Consider the following 7,083-nt stretch of genomic DNA (forward strand, 5'->3'; position numbering starts at 1 on the left):
TATGTATATAAGTAGAGAAATTTAAATATTCCTACAGGGTGCAATGGGTATTCTGCAAGTAAATTGCTTCATGCAAAGCAATCAAAGATTGGAGTGAAGCAGGGAGAAGATGAAAATGGTATGAGCGGGTCTGTAAAGGACATTAATAACAGCAGGCGATGAATATCTTTCTCTCATTAAACAAGGAGATTCTCAGAGACATGGGGCCCGATTTTAGCACCCGGTTCCGGGTGCGTTCTCGGCGGGGGGGCCTCTAAAATCCCGGTTTCGAGGAGCGGGACCGGATCGCGCCTCGATCCCGCCCACTTCCGGGTTGCGCGCTGACGTGCGGGGGTGCGTGCGTTGGCCCCGCTGGTGGGAATCCCGCAGGCAATTAAAGCCAGCGGGGTTCCACTTGAGTGTATTTATCTTGGTATTTCAGGTCATTAAATGACCTGATTGAGCTGTTTATTTAACAGGTGTCGGATTTTACAGTGAAATGAGACTGTTTCCCGTACTGGGGGAAACACTCACACTCTCAACGGACGTGTTGCAGCCAGTAGCCTGTGGCAGCTGCCAAGGTGCATTCCACAGGTGGGGGGGGGGGAGAGCCTTCACCAACACAGGAGGACACTCCGTAACATTGGGCAACGCCTGCCCTCCACCACCCTCCTCCAAGCAAGAAGATTCACCGGCGTGGAAGTCCAACCCCTGTGCGAGGACACACTTTTCTAGCGTGCACAACCCCGCAAACCTAAACCTGCCAGATGGGTGCTGCGTTGACATCCTCGGAGGACGAACAGCATGACCAGCCTCAGCAGCCTCGCAGTCCACGCCGTCCGCCTCAGAGACGTGCATCCCCACAACACGGTGCTGCGGCACATCCACCTGCACAGCAGGATGGAGGGCATCCGCAGAGAGAGATGCGTCGCAGGAGGCACTACCCTCCGCACAGGGTCTACAGACCGAGGCATAGCTTCATGGACCTCTCTGAGCAGCAGTGCATACGGAGGCTCAGAGTCACTCGCCAGGTAGTCGCCGACATCTGCAGCCTCCTCAATGACGAGCTGCTCCCGGATGGACCAAGCAGCATCTTCTTACCCGTCGCCGTCAAAGTCACCACTGCCCTCAACTTCTTCGCCTCCGGATCCTTCCAGGGTGCCACGGGGGACATCACCGGGGTCTGTCAGTCGTCTGCACACAAGTGCATAAGGCAGGTCACCGATGGGTTGTTCCGCAGGGCCTCGACCTACATCAACTTCACCATGGATGAGCGCAGCCAGACGGAGAGGGCGGTTGGATTCCATGCTGTGGCTGGCTTCCCACGGGTGCAGGGTGTAATCGATTGCACCCACATAGCAATACGGGCACCTCCACATGAGCCAGGGCTGTTTATCAACAGGAAAGGGTATCACTCCATGAACGCCCAGCTCATTTGTGACCACCGCCAGAGATTCCTACACGTGTGCGCCAGATACCCTGGCAGCTGCCACGATGCCTTCGTCCTCAGGGAGTCCACCGTCCCGCCCCTCTTCCACGCACCAAACGCCGGCAACGGCTGGCTCCTCGGCGACAAGGGATATCCCCTGCACACGTGGCTTATGACACCTCTGAGGAACCCCATTACCGAGCCACAGCGTCGGTATAATGACAGCCACATTGCTACCAGGTCTACAATTGAGCAGGCTATAGGGCTGCTCAAGATGCGCTTCAGGTGCCTTGATCGTTCCGGGGGAGCGCTCCAATACACTCCATTCAGAGTGGGACGAATTATAGTTGTCTGCTGTGCCCTGCATAACATGGCACTACAGAGAGGGGTGCCGCTGGAGGAGGCCCCATGCACACCCGCCACCCACATTGAGGACGACAATGAGGAGGAGGTGGAGGAGGAAGAGGAGGAGGAGGAAGAGGGAGAGGAGGAGGAACGACCCATGCGCCGAACACCGGCTCACCTGCGTGCTCGTCAGGCCAGGGAGGCACTCATATGCCAACGGTTCTCCTAACATCACACTGTGTGAGGCGTTCACATGTCATAACGTGCACAGACGAGGGTCCATACAGGCTCCCTCCACAGAAGAGTGGTGCCTGTACACCTGCACCCACTGGATTATGCCCAATGGGTGGGACGGGGTGGTCGTCGTCATGATGAGGCGCACGGAAGGGACATATTGCACAAGCCGCAGAATTATGGACAAGAGGTGGCAGCATTGGTGAGAAAAAGTGAGTTTATTTTGTGGTGACATTCAAAGAGTAGAAAATTTTTTTAAAAACGACAAACACCCTGGTGCAATCCCTGTGTGCTCACGGAACTTTAGGCGTTCGTTTTCAGGACCCCCTACGTGGTGCTACCCCTGTGGCTCCAGCAGAGGTGGTGGCAGGTTGCTTCTGTTCGTGCCCTGACCGGGTAGATGCTTTGGGCCGACGCCCCCTGGGTTTTGGTGCCCGTGAGGGCACCTCCACAGACTGCTCTTCCTGCACCTGTGCAGGGGCAGACTCGGCCACCTGGAGAGGATGGACTATTGCGGGCACTGGTTGAGAGGGGGGCAACGGGTGAGACTTGGGGGTGCCTTGAGTAGCATCCACACTTCCATTTCCCCGTTCACCATCTTCCCTCTCATGGCCAAGGCCCACATCACCCCTTCCACCCTGCTGGACGGCAGTTTGGATGACGTGGGTGAGACATTGCAAGGCCACCTCCAATGGATCTGTCAACCTGTTGATGGCGGCAGAATGTTGTTCACCCTGTATCCGAACAGCCGTTGTGAGGGCCTGGATGGACTCATTGGTGAGCTGTGCGTGACGCTCGAGGGAGGCTAGCCTGTCCTCCATCGCAGACGTTCCCACACCTACCCGCGACACTATCTCAGAGATGCCTTCACGTCCCTGCGACACTATCTCGGCGATACCCTCCTGCACCTGTGCCACCATTCCCCTCGTGCAGGAGTTGGACTCCTCCATCCTCCGTGCGATTGTGGAGAGTGCGCGTGGCACCTCTCCCAGTACCTCAGCAATGTTCTGGTGCCCCTCGACGACTCTCCTTTTGACAGGTGGCCCCCTGGGTTCAGCATCTGGGTCCGGCTGAGCAAAGCCTGGAGAAGAGTGCTCCCACCGACGCGGACACTCCGCGGCTGACCCTGCCACCAGGGTCTGCTCATGCTCACGTGTGCGCGGTGACTCACCATGTGCAATCCCAACTAGCTGAGGGGGGGGACCCACCGAGGTGTGTGTATCTGCGCTGGTGGATGCAAGGCTCATGTGTGACGATGCACCCTCAGAGACGGGCATGTCCTCTGAGGAATCGCCCTCAACCGAGACGTCGATCGCAGACGGTCCTGCAAGAGAACAGAGGGAAATATCAGGCATGTGACCAAATGTGGCGGTGCGGCATATGCCATGTGATGCTAAGATCATTCACGATCATGAGTGATGAGTGCCAGCTTTCCCTTACCGGCCGTTTCGCCAGAACCAGACTCGCCATCCGCCATCGACAGGCAATGCAGCGTGCGGCTGATCTCCAGTGCCTCGACCTCGGCGTCTGTCAGGGCCATCTCGTGTGGCGGGCCCCCTCCGGTGCGTGCGTTCCTGGCCCTCTTCTCCTGTGAGGGCAAAACACAAAAACGTTATTGAGTGATGATTACAATGTGAGACGCTTCAAGCATTGGTGTGATTGGGTTGAGCGTGTGCCAGATGGATGGGAGGATGCGTGTGCCACATGGCCATCCCATTGTATGGGCATTGGGGTGTGTGGTAGTGGTCGAGTGGGGACAGGGACGGTGGGTACATGCAGGCACTGTGAGGCTGATAGTTGGGTGGCTGTGAGGATTGGTGCGGGAGCGCAGTGCTGTCAGTGGAGATGGGGTTGTGAGGTGTTTGAGGTGATGTGGAAGACGGAGTGACGCAGAGTGCGTTAGTTTACTCACTTTTCCGGACCTGGTGAGGTCATTGAATCTCTTGCGGCACTGAATCCAAATGCGGGTGGTGTTTCCCCTGCTTGTGACCTCCGCGGCCACCTCCTCCCATGCCCTCTTGGTGGCGCTGGCAGGGCACCTCCTTCCATCCGTGGGGAACAGCATCTCCCTCCTCATGCGGACCCCGTCCAGCAGCACCTGGAGGGCGTGGTCCGTGAAACGGGGAGCAGCCTTACCCCTGTGCTCCTCTATCCTTGATGGAGTGTAGTTTGTGGCTGGAGGGGCTTTGGTGGACTGCCCCTTTAAATAGAGCGCAACCATCGCTCAGACGTCAATGCGCATGCGCATGCGCAGGCCGCCGGCACGCAGCTGAGAAGCGCGGAACCCGTAACTGCCGGCTAATCACATCAATCATCCCGCGATCGCGTGCGCAACGCACTCAATTTGGCCGGCGCGTTTTCCTCGAGCCCGCCCGACCACCCGCTGCCAACCTGCACCCCTGGTAAAATCGGGCCCAAGGAGTAAATAGTGCTACTTAGAAACCCAGGTGATTCAGGAAGATAGAAAATTTCCATCCTTGGTTATTGCCTCTGAGTCAGAAGCTCTTGGGTGAAAACAAACCTATTAAGATCTCAGACTTGGCTCAATGGCAGCACTCTTGCCTCTGAGTCAGAGGGATTCAAACCCCAATCCAGAGTCTTGTGCACATAGTTTAGGCTGACAATTCAGTGCAGCACCTCCTCAGTACAGAGGTGCTGCCTTTCAGATGCGACATTAAGGAAGATGATTGTGGTTGTTGGAGGCCAATCATCTCAATCCCAGGACATCACTGCAGGAGTTCCTCAGGGCAGCGTCCTTGGCCCAAATATCTTCAGCTGCTTCATCAACGACCTTCCCTCCATCATAAGGTCAGAGGTAGGGCTGTTCACTGATGATTGCACAATATTAAGCCCCATTTGCTATTCGTCAGATAATGAAGCAGTCCATGCCTGCATGCAGCAAGACCTGGACAACATCCAGGCTTGAGTTGATCAGTGGTAAGCAACATTTGCACCACACAAGTGGCTCACCTCCCGACTCCCCAAAGCCTCCACTACCTACAAGGCATAAGTCAGGAGTGTGATGAAATACTCTCCACTTGCCTGGCTGGGTGCAGCTGCAACAACACTCAAGAAGCTCGACACTATCCAGGACAAAGCAGTCTGCTTGATTGGCAGCCCACCCACCACATTAAACATCCACTCCCTCCACTCTACTCCTTCCACCACCGGCGTACCGCGGCTGCAGTGTGTACCATTTACAGGATGCACTGCAACAACTCGCCAAAGTTTCTTTGACAGCACCTCTCAAACCCACAACCTCCACCATCTAGAAGGACAAGTGCAGCAGATGCATGGAAACACCATCACCTCGAAGTTCTCCTCCAAGTCACACACCATCCCAACTTGGACATGTATCGCCGTTCCTTTATGGTCACTGAGTCAAAATCCTGGAACTCCCTACCTTACAGTACTGTGGGAGTGCCTTCACCACATGGACTGCAGCGGTTCAAAATGAAGGCTAACCATCACCTTCTCAAAGGCAACTAGGGATGGGCAATAAATGCTTGCCTTGCTAGCGACGCTCATAACCCCAGAATAAATTTTTAAAAAACAAGGCCCCATCTGGCTTCTCAGATAAATATAAAAGCTCCCATAGCACTATTTGATGAAGAGCAGGGGAGTTATCCTGGTGTCTGAGCCAACAGTTATCCCTCAATCAACAGCAGTAAAATAGTTTTATTGGTCATTGATGTCATTGTTGTTTGTGGGACCTTGCTGTGTGCAAATTCGCTGCTGTATTTCCTTACATTACAACAGTGACATCACTTCAAAAGTACTTCATTGGCTGTGAAGTGCTTTGGGACATCCTGATGTCATAGAATGCTCCATATCAATGAAAGTTGTTTCTTTATTTCTATTTATCAAGACTAATTTATAGATTTCTTGTTGTTCCTACTTACAGTTTTTACAGATTTTTTTTATTATTCGTTCATGGGATGTGGGCGTTGCTGGCGAGGCCAGCATTTATTGCCCATCCCTAATTGCCCTTGATAAGGTGGTGGTGAGCCGCCTTCTTTAACCGCTGCAGTCCGTGTGGTGACAGTTCTCCCACAGTTCTGTTAGGAAGGGAGTTCCAGGATTTTGATCCAGTGACGATGAAGGAACGGCGATATATTTCCAAGTCGGGATGGTGTGTGACTTGGAGGGGAACGTGCAGGTGGTGGTGTTCCGATGTACCAGCTGTTCTTGTCCTTCTAGGTGGTAGAGGTCGTGGGTTTGGGAGGTGCTGTCGAAGAAGCCTTGGTGAGTTGTTGCAGTGCATCCTGTGGATGGTACACACTGCAGCCACAGTGTGCCGGTGGTGAAGGGAGTGAATGTTTAGGGCAGTGGATGGGGTGCCAATCAAGGGGGCTGCTTTGTCTTGGATGGTGTTGAGCTTCTTGAGTGTTGTTGGAGCTGCACTCATCCAGGCAAGTGGAGAGTATTCCATCACACTCCTGACTTGTGCCTTGTAGATGGTGGAAAGGCTTTGGGGAGTCAGGAGGTGAGTCACTCTCCGCAGAATACCCAGCCTCTGACCTGCTCTTGTAGCCACAGTATTTATATGGCTGGTCCAGTTAAGTTTCTGGTCAATGGTGACCCCCAGGTTTTTGATGGTGGGGGATTCGGCAATGGTAATGCCGTTGAATGTCAAGGGGAGGTGCTTAGACTCTCTCTTGTTGGAGATGGTCATTGCCTGGCACTTGTGGGGCGTGAATGTTACTTGCCACTCATCAGCCCAAGCCTGGATGTTGTCCAGGTCTTGCTGCATGCGGGCTCGGACTGCTTCATTATTTGAGGGGTTGCGAATGAAACTGAACATGGTGCAATCATCAACGAACATCCCCATTTCTGACCTTATGATGGAGGGAAGGTCATTGATGAAGCAGCTGAAGATGCTTGGGCCTAGGACACTGCCCTGAGGAACTCCTGCAGCAATGTCCTAGGGCTGAAATGATTGGCCTCCAACAACCGCTACCATCTTCCTTTGTGCTAGGTATGACTCCAGCCACTGGAGAGTTTTCCCCCTGATTCCCATTGACTTCAATTTTACTCGGGCTCCTTGGTGCCACACTCAGTCAAATGCTGCCTTGATGTCAAGGGCAGTCACTCTC

This window comes from Heptranchias perlo, chromosome 33, assembly GCF_035084215.1.
Source record: "Heptranchias perlo isolate sHepPer1 chromosome 33, sHepPer1.hap1, whole genome shotgun sequence".
Classification (NCBI taxonomy): domain Eukaryota; kingdom Metazoa; phylum Chordata; class Chondrichthyes; order Hexanchiformes; family Hexanchidae; genus Heptranchias; species Heptranchias perlo.